General features: G+C 31.2%; 1 protein-coding gene across 3 annotated transcripts in view; it reads left to right on the forward strand.

Moving 5' to 3' along the window:
* The window catches only part of Csmd3 (CUB and Sushi multiple domains 3), a 1,133,871-nt gene that overhangs the window by 587,035 nt on the left and 530,308 nt on the right, over positions 1 to 16,528 (forward strand). The window lies entirely within an intron of this gene.

A 16,528-nucleotide genomic window follows, 5' to 3' on the forward strand; every position in this document is an offset into this window, starting at 1 on the left:
TAAGTGAATAAATTAATAAATTGGAACATCAAATACTAAAAATCAAAGCTATCAAGTCATTAAAAAATATGGAGGAAATTTGAATGCATTTTAATAAGTGAGATAAACCAATCTGAGAAGACCATATACTATTTGATTTCTACTCTGTGACCTTCTGGAAAGGGCAAAACTATGACACAGTAAACTGATCAGTGGCTTCCAGAGGTTAGGAGGGAGGGAAGAATAAATTGGCAGAGCAAAGAGGATTTTCAGTGTTGTAAATCTATTGGGCAATACCATATTGGTAGATGCATGTCACTATACACTTGTCAGAACTCATAGACTAACAGAACTCATAGAACCCTAATGTACACTATGGATTCTGAGTGATAATGATGTGCCACTTTAGGCTCATGGACTATAAAAAATTTACTTCTGTTGAATGAGATTTCAAGAGTGAGGAGGTCATATTTCAAGAGTAAGGATTACCTCTACTTTTTGCTCACTCTTGCTATAAACCCAAAACTCCTCTGAAGAGTTAAATTTTATTAATTTAAAACACAACATAAAAATTAAAGCCATTGCTACTACTGAAAATGTCCAGAACTATTTGAAAATGTTTCCATTTTATATTAATATAATTAAAGCATTTGAAAGCTTTAGGTGACTGTTCTCATTGATAGATTTAATACACTACTTTGATTTAGTCTACTACTCAATTTCTATGGCCACCTTCCAGATTTAAAACAACAATAATTTTATGAGGGCATGAGTAAGCAGCATATTCTGGCCAATACCCTCCACTGTCATTCATATTGATTTTGGCTTACATGACATTTCAAACTATATTATTAATTTCAGAGGAAAAACATTGCCTCAAACTAACTTGCAAAAACCACTCAAAATAATAAACTTTACATCTTCTGCTTGATACATACCTGGTAGCAAGTATATTATAGAATACTCTCTCTATATATTTTAGTACAGCTGTAAAACCAAGTACTGTGTTCACCAAATTATGGCGTTTTTTCAAAGCAATTCTTTAAATACAAAGAAAATCAATTTTTTTATTAATCTGAAGAACAATAGGAATTCAGAATAACATTTTTATACGTATTTTTCTTTATATCTTTTTAAATTATTATATTGTTTATACATGTCAACAGTTTTTATGGTTTATAAATAATTTCATTAAAATTAATGCTTACTAAGCATCCTCTGTATATGAAGCTGTGACATTCATAGAAAGGACATCCTAAACAGCATGAAGATGCCTCATACAAACAAAAATTAAAGCAACACATACTTAGTAAGCGCATAAAAGAGAATTACATTGTAGTCAAGAACTATTTACATTAAGCATAATGTTTTTCTGTTCATGGTGCGCTATGAAATTGTGTAGGAAGGGAAATCTGATCTTATTTCTACTTGAGGAAAGAACCTGACAAAGACTAGGAAAGTTTTCTGAATTTAGAAAACTAATATACTTAGAAAATATTATGTGATTATTATCTTTGCATGTCTTTTGGGACACAACAACTCTAAATTTTGGTCAACAATGATGCATAAACTGAAAATCTGATTCTCTGAGTTGAAGGAAGAAAATGAAAGTCAAAATAATATACCAAAAATATGTAAATGCTGTTCACAACCGAAATCATCAAATTAAAAGCCAAAGCTGTGTTTATGGTCTTTACAAAATAAGTTGGAAGGTCAATAAAAAAAATATGATGAAATCTGAAAAAAATTAAATTATATTCTCATTGGTCTTTTTTAAGGACTTCATCTTAAGGATTTAATAAGATAATTGTTCAAAGATTTAAGTACATGAAAGAATATTTAACATAATGCCATTTATATCAAAGTGGGCAAATTATAACCTACTAGTGTTACATTAAGAAGACATATGCTCAAGGGGCTGGGGATGTGGCTCAAGCGGTAGCGCGCTCGCCTGGAAGGCGCACAGCGCTGGGTTCAATCCTCAGCACCACATACAAACAAAGATGTTATGTCCGGCGAAAACTAAAATAAATAAATAAATATTAACATTCTCTCTCTCTCACTCTCTTCTCTCTCTCAAAAAAAAAAAAAGATTAAAAAAAAAGAAGACATATGCTCAATACATTTTAATAAAAAATAATAAAAATTACTAATGGATTTATTGATTAGCTTGCTTTAAGGTAATAGTTTCACAATTTAGATGTATATCAAAACATCACATTGTACAGCTTGGTTATATACAAGTTTTGTTTGCTTATACTTCATAAAGTTTAAACATTCACCTTGAAACTGGATTTCTGTGGCTATGATTGGCTTCTCAAATCAGCAAGAAGTTTTTTTTTCTTTTTTAAAATTTATATATGACAGCGAAATGCTTTACAATTCTTATTACACATATACAGCACAATTTTTCATATCTCTGGTTGTATACAAAGTATATTCACACCAATTCGTGTCTTCATACATGTACTTTGGATAATAATGACCATCATTCCACCATCATTTCTAACCTCATACCTTCTCCCTTACCCTCCAACTCCTCTGCCCTATCTAGGATTCGTCTATCCTTCCCATGCTCCCTTTCCCTATCCCACTATGAATCAGCCTCCTTATATCAGAGAAAACATTTGGCATTTGTTTTTTTGGGGATTGGCTAAATTCACTTACCATTATCTTCTCCAACTCCATCCATTTACCTGCAAATGCCATGATTTCATTCTCTTTTATTGCTGAGTAAAATTTCATTGTGTATATATGCCACATTTTTTTTTTATCCATTCATCCATTGAAGGGCATCTAGGTTGGTTCCACAGTTTAGCTATTGTGATTTGTGCTGCTATAAACATTGATATGGCCATGTCCCTGTAGTATGATGTTTTTTAAGTTCTTTGGTTGTAGACTGAGGAGAGGGATAGTTGGGTTAAATGGTGGTTCATTCCTAATTTTCCAAGAAATCTCCATACTGCTTTTCATATTGGCTGCACCAATTTGCAGTCCCAACAGAAGTGTATGAGTGTACCTTTATCCTCACATCCTACCAACACTTATTGTTGTTTGTCTTCATAATAGCTGATGTTCTGACTGAAATGAGATGATATCTTAGAGTGGTTTTGATTTGCATTTCTCTAATTGCTAGCGATGATGAACATTTTTTCATACATTTGTTGATTGATTGTATATCCTCTTCTGAGAAGTATCTTTTCAGGTCCTTGACCCATTTATTGATTGGGTTATTTGATCTTTTTTGGTGTTTAAACTTTTGAGTTCTTTATATACCCTAGAGATTAGTGCTCTATCTGATGTGTGAGGGGTAAAGATTTGTTCCCAAGATGTAGGCTCTCTGTTCACCTCACAGATTGTTTCTTTTGCTGAGAAAAAATTTTTAGTTTGATTCCATTCCATTTATTGATTCTTGGTTTAATTCTTGTGCTATCAGAGTCTTATTAAGGAAGTTGGGGCCTAATCCCACATGATGGAGATTAGGACCTAAGAAGCAAGAGGTTTTATACTAAAATGCAGAATACTTGCAATTGTTTTAGTAGAATAGTCTATTTATAAAGAAAAAACATGCTCTTAGTAAAATTCAGTCAATATAATATAAATTATATATAATATAAACAAAATACAAAATAAATATAATATTATAAAAAGAAAACAAACAACCCCCTCTCCAAATGCAAACGACTAGTATGAACACTAAAATTATGATGAGGTGATATTTAGGCAAACATCTTAACATATTGCTCTTTCTGTATATTTATATACAGAGAAAGAGTTTTATTATACATGCTATTTTCATTCTCATTTTTTTCATTTAAAATACCCCAAAGAATATTGCTGCTTATTAACTCTTTCTGTGACCACATACAAATATGAATTTTTAAATTTTATGATTGGTCTTTAAACCAGTGAATCAACCAAAAATTCTAACCCAAATAGTAATGATGCAGATTAGTGGAAGCTTCTGAGGGAAATGTAATGAACAATATCCTAATCACTGCCTTAAGGCTGAAGTGCAATTTTAAAAATTAATTTTAATATTCATTAACATTCAGGATTCTATAACAAGAATTTTGGCAAAACTTACACAATCTCAAACTTCTTGCTCATAATGTGCCTTAAGGCAATTTTTCCATCATTTTTAGATCCAAAGATAGGAAATCAAGGTCCAGTAAAATAAAAACTTGTAAGAGACCCCAGAAAATATGCCTCTAAAATAAGATTTACAAATCTTTGCATAGCAGATTTAGAAGGCAGTGAGATGCAGTTAGATTCAATCAAATCTATTTTATTGATGCTCATTACACTTGAGACATACATCCTAATTCTAAGTCCTAATTGACTCTATACTTAGGGGTCCCAGATACTCGCCTGTGACATGTGTTAAGTACAGGTCATCAGAAACTTGATCAGGGCTGGAGGAGTCTGGTACAGAGGGGACAAAAGAGAAGGAGACTTCGATCTCTCTATCTGGGTCCTGTTAGTCCCATTGCCCCCCAGAAGTCTGGGTTTTTAAGTCCTAGTTCACTTGTGCTTGCAGCAGATAACTGGGTGAGTTCTGGGGAGTACACACTGGGTGTAGACTCTTACATCAATAACTTAAGTCTGTCTAAGTCTGCAGTTTTTCTAAGTTTTGCAGTTCACATTACATCATGGGCACATTGCTTATAGTCTTTTATTCAACACATGCACTAATTAATATAGCCAATAATCCTATAATATTTCTGGTACTCATATGAGGCAGCATATCAAGAGTAAAGGAAATTTGAAAACATTTTTTTTAAATTATGTCTTTTTGACAGTTCAAATTCTTATCACCTAAATCTTTTACACATGGACATTTCTCTTTGTAATATGATAGTTTATTACTAAAAAAAGTAATTTGGGGGTAATTTAGTGGAAAATTTTTATGGAGACAATAAAACATGATAAACATTAATCAATAAAGGGGGGGAGCAATAAACATCCATGTGGGTAAGAACCCTATTTTGTTGTAGTGCACTTCATTGATCATGTAAATTAGAAGAGTATGACCATTGTGCATACAGTGTTGGTACTGCTGTTAATTTAATAAGGAAACAACTGGAAAATGTAAGTAGGGCACACTGTTCTCTAATAGAAAAACCGGTCTCAGAAAATGTACTTTATCCCTATGTAGTTCACTCTGAACTGTCAGGAAAGATAGTAACTAAAATTTTTTGTACACCTATTATATATCAAGCAGCATGTCAGAAGTGTGTTATCTTATTTTTGTACATGTTATAAAAAAACATGAAATAAGTTTCATAGTACCCAAGGATGTTGTCTTAATCATTTTAAACTGCAGCTTTTAACACAAGTCACTCTGGACATTGTTAAATGGTATTCTTAGTTTCCAGAGTTCAGATTTACAATGTTATTGAGGAAATCGGAACATTTTCTAAATATGTATATTTTGGATAATAATGGGAGGATAGCTATAATATGCTTAGAATATAAAAATGTGTTGCTTTACACAGAAACTAGGTTGGTAAAGTGAGTAAGGACAGATTCATGATAGTAAAAGCTGATTTTTATTTTATTTTAGTTAATCAGTGTCATATTTAACTCATCATATGACCACTCAATAGTGAAAAAAATATATGCATTTGTCCTGCTTCTAAATAATTCTATGGTGAAAATCTATATGGATATTTAAGCATATTAATTTGTTCATAAAAATATTCATTGTTATAAAATTTAAATATGAAAGAACATTGATTTCAAATTAGTAAAAAAGCGAACATAAATTATTCCTTAATAATACAAGCAAAAAGTAAGGAGTTCAAATTAGTAAATACTTAATTCAGTGATACTTTAAATTACAATTCATTTTCATTCAATTCATTCAACACTTATTAAATAGATGTATTATGGATTTACACTATGACAGATACTATAGCATGAACCCTTCTTTTAAAGCAAGTCATACTTTGTCATTCAATAAGTACAAAAACCAAAAAATAAAAATTCATTGTTAAGAATGTAGCAATAGTGGCTCAGTTTTAAAGTGCCCCTGGGTTCAATACTCAGTACCAAAAAAAAAAATAATAATAATAAAAGAAAGAGAGAGAGAGAGAGAGAGAGAGAGAGAGAGAGAGAGAGAGAGATAATATAGCAACAGAAGTTTATACAAATTACACTGGTTGCAAAGAGGGGAGTGCAATTGATTTGATAAAGGGACAAGGTATCAGGGACACTTCAGATAAAAGGTGGTATCAGATCAACAAAGATAGAGATGTAAGGGATGGACATGCTAGTATAGAAAGAGTCAGCAAAGGCTCAGAATCCTGAAAAGCTTGGCTTCAACAGGCCAACTACAAGTAATTATCATTTCTGAAGCAAAGTGGTAAGAATGAAGGAATACCAGCAGAAATTAGAAATAAGGTTTTAGATCATATGGTTTTAGAAAGGATTTAAGTTGCCAATAGTATCCTATGATTTGTATTTGGAGAAGATCATTCTGGTAATTGTACAGAAGGTAAATCATAGGTAGAGAGTGAATTAAAAGGCTATTACAATTATACAGAAAAGAGATAAAGAACCTCTGACCCAAGATATTGGTAATTGAGGTTGTAAGACAATAGACCTTTACCTTTAAAATACAAAACTGACTGTCCCTAATGTCCAAAAAAAAAAAAAAAAAAAAAATCCTGAGAGAGTAGCATTTAAGTAGAGGATAATTAAAGATAGCACCCAGCTTCCTGCCTGAGTGGGTGAATAGCTGTGACATTACTGAAATACATGTGGAAAGAAGGAAGATCAGATGTGAAAGTAGGGAAATAATTCAGATTTGCACTTATTTCATATTATTTTATTAGACATCAAATTAAACTGTCAACATGAAACTAGAACTCAAGAAAGATATTTGAGCTCTTTATTTAAGAAATCTGGGAGTATAATACCACAAATTCATTGGTAGATTTGAGAAACAAGTAAGAATTATTCATTAAAATATGGTGATCATAATATATTGTCAGTATGTTTTATGAATAAGCTCCACAATTCTAAGAAGAAATATAAATCCTAAATAGAAATTTTGATAGATTTGATGACAATTAGGATAGTGGACACTTAGCAATTCATTCAAGTGTCCCTGAAAAAATTCTAAGGCATCTATCAAGAGCATAGATGGAAAGAACAATCATTAGCAGGAACAGCAATCTGTAAGGCATACTTACAGATATAGTGTGGAGGGAAGAATCAATGATTTCTATTTTCTTCAATTAGTGAACAAAGCAGGCTTGGAATATTTACAACAAAAGAAGGAAGAAGTAGAAAATGTATCAAAATGAGTATAATTGTGATAGCCTCAGCAAGCCTCAGGTTCAAAGTGGTAAGGAAGTCTGTGTTCAAACAAATTTGTTCAAACAAATTATCCCCTCCCATTTTTGTGTTGCATTGACTCTACTTTGGCAGAGAATGGGATGTTTGTTTATTAGTATTTTATTATAATCTCATGTTAGTGCTAAAATTAAAATGTTAATTTCTCATATAAATCCTTTGGTCAAATTCTGCTCAGTCATTTCTTGGTTTGACAGAGTTCTAGTAGACTATTAGGGCACATAAGAGCAACAGGTCTTCTTGTTCAAGTTTTTCTTTTTTTTTCCTCCAAGAAGAGTAGAGTTGGAATTAATAGCTTGAATGTGTACTCTGTTTCTTTACGTTTCTTAAAATCACTCTATACTGTTGCCTTGCTTTGTATGCTGTTTTAGAAAAGTCTGATACCAGTCTCATTCTCATGCTTTTCTAAATTATTTCAGATCATAATCTGGAGGCCCTTAAGGATTATTTCCTTTTCTTTATCCAAGAGATTTATTAGAATTTGTCTCAGAGGTGACTATACTTGGTCATTTTTCTCTGGCACCCACTTGGCCCTTTAGGATTATACTTGAGGCCTCTTTTATCTTTGGAAATTTCTGTGGATTTCTATTCCTCTGTTTTGATATTCTTCAAAGATAATAAATAAGCATGTGTTATTTATGGCTCTTCCATTTCAACTACATTTTCTCTAATCCTTTAAATTATTCTTCATTCCATTTTCATTTTGTAGGGTTTTTTCTTGCTTTTATTCAATGCCCTTTACTAAATTTTCACTTGTATCTTTTTCCTTTAGACTCCTTATAATTAATATTCATTTTGATATTATTTTATCATTTTCTTTTACCACCTTTCTGAATTAATTCAGCTTTCATTCCATTAAAAACAGTTTTCTGTCCATTTATAGTTATAGTATGTGCAATTTTTTTTTTTTTTTTTTTGGTACCAGAGATTAAACTCAGAGGCACTCAACCACTGAGCCACATCTCCAGCCCTATTTTGTATTTTATTTAGAGACAATGTCTCACTGAGTTGCTTAGCACCTTGCCATTGCTGAGGCTGGCTTTGAACTCGTGATCCTCCTACCTCAGCCTCCCCAGCTGCTGGGATTACAGGTGTGTGCCACCACACCCGGAAATAGTATATGTATTTTTGATTCAAGGACATTTTTATATCTTCAGTTGCCTATTTAAGGATATTTAATTTTTGAGTGGTATTATAATTTTATTTATCTTTGTGGTTATTTCAAGGAGAGAAATTTATCATCAAAACTGTCAATTTTTACTTCTTATTTGCTACAGAAGTATTTGATAGATGTGATTGGCTTTTCCTACTCCTATTCATTTCATGGAAAATGTTCTTAGTTTGAGAATGTTTTTTTCTGCACTCTTGTATTTTATGGATGATATTGATGAGGGAAAGAGGCCTGTCTTTTTTCTTTCTTTTTTATTTAGGATTCTTCAGTTCTTCCTTTATCCTTTTTTTGTAATTTCATTTTTAATGAGTATTTCCCTTTTTTCTATATTTGTGTATCTTTCTCATTACTAATGGCTTCTTAGACTACAACCTCCAGTCTTATACACTTTAATGTCTTCTATTTAATCAATACTGTGAAATGCCAGGTCTTGACCTATGTTTGATATTCTGGCAATTAATGTTTGACTTTCTATTTATGATGATGGTTTTACTTGTGCTTGACATATGTTCCCTGTGAACTTTATTGCACAATTTTTTACAGACCTTAAACTTACCCTCCTAAACTCTCTATATTCATTGCCAGGAAAGTGGGTTCTGTGTGTATACTTCATTTGCAGACAAGTAGAGGATACACTATTCTTTTGCCTATTAATGTTGGAGGCATAGGCCATGCTTAGTTTTATTTTCATCCTTGTTATTTATGTTTTTTTTAAGGAGAATATAGGGGAAATTGAAAATCAGGTAACTACCAATTTTCTCTACATATATTCATATGTTGTTGACATTTAGAGTTGACATAGAAGTTGGAACTCATCAGGTTAAAAACCCTGTTTCATGGATGAAAATATAGGACTTCAGAGAAATTATATGAATAAGTCAAAGTCAAATAGCTATTATGAGCAAGATATAACTCAACTCTGGGTTTTCCTACTCTATTAATACCCATTTCTTTTTCTCAATACACTACGTTCCTTTTAAAAATTAAATGCAAATCAATAATTTTAGGTTTGTTATTAATGTTAAAATGATGAATTATAAAGATCATAACTGATTAATAATATAATGAAGGATATTTTGGAACAAATTAGATGAATATTTTCAATACAGTTTATAATGAGTGAACAAAGTAATACTCATTGTACCTGAAATATAATTGTCTTAGTCTGCTTTACACTACTACAAAAGAATACCTGAGATTGTGTAACTTATAGAGAAAATAAATTTATTACTTACCACTGGAGGCTAGGAAGTCTAAGATCAAGAAATGGACAGATTTGGTACCTGCTAAAGGCCTGGTATCCATTTGTAGGATGGGACCTTGAACCCTGTAATTTCTTAAGAGGACAAAAATATAAATCCTCACATGGCATAAAATGGAAGAGCCAAGAAAAAGAGTCCACTCTCCCATTTTCATTTATAAAGGCATTGAACCCACTTATAAGAATAGACCCCTCATGGTGAATTTGTCTCTTTAAGACCCCATCTCCCATTACTGTTACATAGACAACTAAATTTCAACATTACTTTCAGAGGGAACAAACTTTCAAGACATAGCAATAATTAACTGGAAAAAACTAAGGGGTTTTTATTTTTAGTTTTTAATATGCTTGGAATATGCTGAGAATGGAAAGACAGATTGCTTTGTATTTCAATAATATTTGCTATATTTGAAAACTATAATTATGTCCCTGCACTACATTATTATTAATATAACTATCCCCTCACTTCACTATTTGTCTTTAATTTAGAACTTGCTTTGGTAGAACACTAATTTAATTTTGACTCATTACACATAAGAATAATCAGTTTATAATAATTCATTGATTCCTAAGTTGTCAGCATCACATATTCTTTGCCTCTTAGTCAGATGACCATCATCTTCAAAAGTTCGACAAATATCTATTGTATGTGCATTTTAAAACTCTATATGTATATAAGCATTTTACAATTCATATCAATGATTTTTCTGTACATTGTGAGAAAACGTCTTTTTATTTTAATGTAATTCTGATTTGAGTCAAAGAAAAAATATTTTATTTAGTTTGAAATAGCCAATTGAGAATTCACTGAAAAACAATCAAAATATCTGATTAAGTGAAATTTCATCTAAAAGTATAATTTCTGAGATTCAATCTATTCAAAATGTTATTAGCCAATTATGTTTAGTAAAGGTTACAGACATTGAATACATAAAAGAGCTCACAAATATAATATCCAGTCTTTCCTAATATCTTCATACTATTCATCGTATTTAAAATCCAACACTTATTTTTAATTGATGATAAAAATTTGGAAATTTGAAATGTAATTACCTTTTAAACTTCCCTGAGATATGGCTAATATCAAAGTGTTTCCATACACTTGTACTACCTTACTAGTGTCTAAAAGGGACCCTGGTAGATGAGCTCACAGAGAAATTAACAAGGGTAAGGAAAGCCCTGTATACATATTAGGGCTTAGAGTGGCTTAAGTTTCACTTAAAATTAAAAAGTCATTGGAAGGGACTGGATGATGTGCTGTAAATACACCTTGAGAAGGCAAGCACAGAAGCAGAGAGCAATTAACGGCTATTCGAAGATTGAGGCTTAGAACAAGGTGGCAGCAGTTAGAAGAGGTGAGACTGTGGAAAAAGTAGGCTCAGGAACAAAAATCTGAAATTCTGTTTAATATACATTAAATTTGAGACATCTGCTTATCTATAACATAGGTTTGTGAAGTAGAATTTGGATATATGTAACAATAGCTTATAGTAGCGGTGACTACTCTCTGAGATGAGCTATGCCAAATGACTCTGAAAAATCAAGAAAGACTGAAAATTGACAACTCATGAGGCAGAGTGGATGACCTTTACAAAAATGACTGAAATGGCTATGTGAATGTTTGCTGAAAGACGAATTATAGGCAAATCTGTAAAAGGATATTAGTTGGAGGGAAATTTGGGGTGTGAAGAGGTTTAGGGGTTTGTTTTTATTTTTTGTTAGGAGGATATTTCATAGAGTCTCATGATGATCTGGATAATCTAGTACACTATCACTCAAAGTGCTGGCCCAAAACGGAGAGTTGTGCACCACATGGTTGATTTACATTCTGGAAAAATCTTTATTTTTAAGGATATTAGTAATAAACATACAATGAACTTTATTTTTAGTCTCCCCAAAGAGATGGAACAGAGAAAACTGTAGAGGCAATGGAGAAAAGAGACAGATGTAGAAAATGGTAGCAGCTTCCTGCTATTCTAGCCCTGAGAAAACATATATTCTTCATTAATTTTTTCAAACTGTGCCCAACCTTGATTTTTAGAGCCAATTGTTGCCTACCAGGATCATGAATGATACATATTTAGCAAACCTTTATTAATACATTCCTGGTGTTAAACTCTTTGTCAACATGCATGCATTTATACATATTTATATGTGTATGTGTTTGTGCATATGTGCATATAAATAAATAAATATATATATATATGGTAAATGTAAATATATCTATCTACAAATATGTGTATGTATTTATGTAAACATAATTTACATAAACATTTATGTAAACATGTAGCTTTGTTAATCATTTAAGTTTGTTTAAAAAATGAGGGACATAAACAAATTGTGTGTCAAATTCCTTGCAAACCACTAGGTTCTTACTCATAGCTACACCTTAGAATCACATGGTAAACTTAAAAAAAATCTATTCCCTTCTGTAGAGAATCTGATTTTACTCATTTAAAGTGGATCCAGAGATTAGTTAACCCATGGTTAAAAATTTCCAGGGGATTCTAATGCATAACCATGCTTGGGAACTACCTTGCCAGGAATTCAGAAGAATTAAAGATTGCTCAATAAACTCAATGAATTAACATTCTAGCAGAGTGGGTCTTGTAAATATCCATTTTTATTCAATGAACATGATACAGAAAAGATATTTACGGTGAATAATTTGAGATTATTATAAAATAAGTATATACATTAGTGGATAATCATATTAAAATGATTTAGACTTCTATAAGGAAACTCTATAGTTAGGTATTAATTAAAATAATAATAATAATAATAATAATAATAATAATAATAATAATAATAATAAAACTTATACAATTAGTAGTTATTAAGCATAAATATGATGCTTTCCTTATAAAATTCCAAACAATTCTACTGGAATATGTATTATTACTAGTCAGTTTTTACACATGAGAAAACTGAGAAACAGAGCAGTAACTTGTACATGCCCATGTAACTAGAAAATATCCAGGCCAAGATTTGGGACCAAGCCATACGATATCATTCTCTATGTCCTAACCATTGGTCAATTTCTCTCAAAGTAAATGTTGGTTATTTTCTATCCTGATTGGTTTTATGTATCAGTTCTGTTTCATTTGATTCTTTTGATTCATTTGATTCTTAGTCTGGGCTTATTCTGCCTTCATACATTTTTTGCTCTCCAAATGACTAAATCTCTGCAAGTAGCCCAGTGTCAAATTATTATAACTTCTAAGTCATTGCTGTCTTTTTCTACAGATCCTTTTAAGCTGAATGTGCTTCTTGACTTCTCAGTTCTGTCTTCATGCATAGTTTCATAGTTTCTGCTTTCTTCCAATGTGTTTTCCTTTACAATTTCACCTCCTTACTCTATTTTCACTTCATTAAAGCCACAATTTACTATAGAAAGAGAATTATTCTATCACTCATTATACAGTACAAGATAGACCATCATTAATTATTATTCCTGACCACCTTTATTCTTTACAAAAGGATTGTAAGCAAAGAAAGTATTTACATTTTGCTGTTGTTTTATAGAGGTTTGCTACCTTGCCCAAGGTTGCAAATCTAGTAAGTGGTTGAACTGGGATTTAAACCCCTCAGTTCTAATTCCAGAGTTCTTAACGACTGCAGTTTTCTGTGCCATTAGAAAGACTTATCTCCAGAGTTAGAACATAAGTTCTGTCTCTCTGGTGCTGCTTGTCCCTTTGCATTAAATTGTCCCCTGGACGTAGCAAAGTGGCCAACTATCAAAGGAAATCAACCTTTCTATCCCTGGGGCCATAAAGGACAGCAGAAATGCTTTTATCATGTAATGTCCACTGTATGATAGTTATATCACTAACAAAGATGCTGATTTTTAAGAATTTTCAGCATAGCCCTCATTAGTATATTTTCTCAAATATAAGTTGCTGAGACATCTTTATTTATAGCCATAATTTGTTGGTACTTTATAAACATATTTACTTTTCCTTATCCTATATACCACATGATTAACAAACTCAAATTCCTAGAAAACATAAAGAGAAAGGAATATATAGGAAAGCATAAAAGAGAAATCAATTTCTGATCTTAGATTTAGAGACAGCCTCTGTTCTACACTAATATGTTTCATTTGACTTTACAACTTTTTACTAAAAAATAAAAGTTAAAAAAAAATAAATTTTAAGTCTACCTCTTTTTCTGGTCAGTTTAATTGCTATTAACCTACCCAGTATGGAGTAATATGGATTAAATTCAAGTAAAGTAGTTTTAATTTTTGTCATTCATTTTGTTTAATGTATTATTATTATTATTTTCCTCTCAAAGTAAATCTGTGTCTCTGATTCCTTGTCATTTTGAAAAATAGAGATGAGGACTTTTCTCCAGTTTAAGCACTGATGCAGTAAAATGTATTACATTGTAGAAAACTCAGTAAGTGGAAGAACAGAGCAATATGAGAAAGGCTAGTGGCAGAAATCAACAAATCTTATTGGCAGTGAAGAACTCTGAAATCTCCAGTAGTTACATTCCAAATAATTAGCTTTAGAAGCCAGGTTAAATTTCAGTAATTCCTGAGCATCTTTGATCATTTAAAAAATATATTCAGTCTAATGCCTTTTACCTTTTGCTGATATTGAAAGATACTATTAAAATTTACATTTTAAGTGTGCTCTTTTACTCTAATAATCATTCTTTCAGTTCTCTTGAATTTTCATATTCACTATCATATTACCTGTATCTATTAATCATTTTGTCTCTGCTTTCCAGTGTTTATATTTTAATACATGTTGTTGTTCTTAGTTCACTAAAACTCTTCAATATGATTTCAGTAGAAGTGGAAGTAGCGAACAATATCCTTACATAATCCTGAATTTAAGTTGCCTCTAACTTCTCTTTATGCCATAATAAAAATTTTAGTCATTTTCTATTTTGGAAAAACTTAATTTTTAAAAATTATTCTCTTTTTCTTTTTCAAATCAGGAATAAGAGCTGGATTTATTGAATGTTTTAGTGTATATGTTGAGATATTTTTTCTATAGAAACATATAAATGATTTATAATACATTAATACGTTTTGTCATGGTAAACTATCTTTGTATTTATTTATTATCTTTGCATTTGTTTCTGGAATAAGTCTAACATAAATAAATAAATAAATAAGTGTGTGTGTGTGTGTGTGTGTGTGTGTGTACACATACATATATTTAGTCAGGAAGTTTATCTAAATAGAAATAAAAGGAGAGTTAAGATGCAGATGCAACAGAAGAGATTGGCATGAAATGGTAACAAAGGTTAACCAGTGAGAACTGGAATAGAAAACTAGGAATGAGGAGATGGAAAAAGAAAACACACACACACACACACACACACAGAGAGAGAGTAAATAAGTACTTAGCGTTATAAGCCCTTCAAAAATGCTTATTGAGTAAAGAATGAAGACCGAACAGTCAAGAAGCAGATTGGACACATGCAATAGAATTTAGATTAGGAAACTGCAGTCTGGTGTCAAATGTAAAGTTACATCTACCACCTATTGCTTACTGGATTACAGTGTTCATTGTTTGTCTAACCAAAACAATGTCCTGACTTGGTACTTTATTTAAAAATTTTGTCTCATGAATTCAACTATCATATTCACTTCAGCATTATCCTAAAACCCCAAACTTTTTCATTAAGTCTTCATATCAACTCTCAGGAACTCCTCCTGCCACCAAATCTTATGTATTGTTCAAATGCAAATCCATCCTTTTTACCCAGTGTGTTGGAAGCTCATTGTTTCTTGCATGACAATTAAAACATCTTTCCATGTGATTTCTCAGTTTTACTAAAAATCATCAAACTAAAATCTAAGATATAAACCTGACCCTATTCCTTCTCCTTCTCTTTATCTTTAGTGGCTCCTACATCTCTTGGGTAAAATCTAACATCTTTATCAAGATTCTGTAACTTTTTGTCTGATGAGATCTCATGCTCATTTTTCCATCGCCTATCCCTGACTATGCACACCAGCAATATTCTGTTTCCTGAAAAGAACATACTACTTTCTATCTCCGCTCTTTACTCATCATATAATACTTGTCTTTCCTTACAAGTTTTTCCTAATCTTCCATTGATAGCTTCTCATCTCATCATAGCCACTAGATTTCTCAGAATTTACACAATTCTGCATAAAATTATCTATTAATTTTTTCTTTATACTTAAAATACGTGGCTCTGTTCCACCAAATGATTTTTGGGGGGTGTGATTCATAAATAGCAAATATTTTTTGTACAATTATTAAATATTTTAAAGTTTTATCTTTTCTAGAAAAATACCTTTGTATGAAACATATAGCAAAATATCATCTTCTATTCACTTTAATACCTCACATAACCACCATTTACTCAATCAATTGTCTATATACCATGGTGCAACAGAGAAAAAATGTTAGCATAGTTCTTACAGTTTTTACTTTTTTTAATATATTATGTATTTGTCTTTGATCATTTTTCCTGACCAAGACAAATACATATATAAAATGTAAACTATATTTACTCTTTCTAACAATAAAAAGAAAACTTTTCATGAATCATTCAATTGTTACTAATTAGTCATTTTTGTAGGAGAAATAACAAAATAGATTTTGAACTATGTACACTTAGTAGCTAGATTCGTTATTGAATCTAAATATGACAAATTGGAGTTCTAAGGATATATTTGAAAATACTACTCTTATATGAAAAGTTTGGTGAAATTTGACTCAATTTTAATTAAAAAGTAATCACATCAGTTTCAAGAAATAAGT

The sequence above is a fragment of the Marmota flaviventris genome, chromosome 15 (assembly GCF_047511675.1).
Source record: "Marmota flaviventris isolate mMarFla1 chromosome 15, mMarFla1.hap1, whole genome shotgun sequence".
Lineage (NCBI taxonomy): Eukaryota > Metazoa > Chordata > Mammalia > Rodentia > Sciuridae > Marmota > Marmota flaviventris.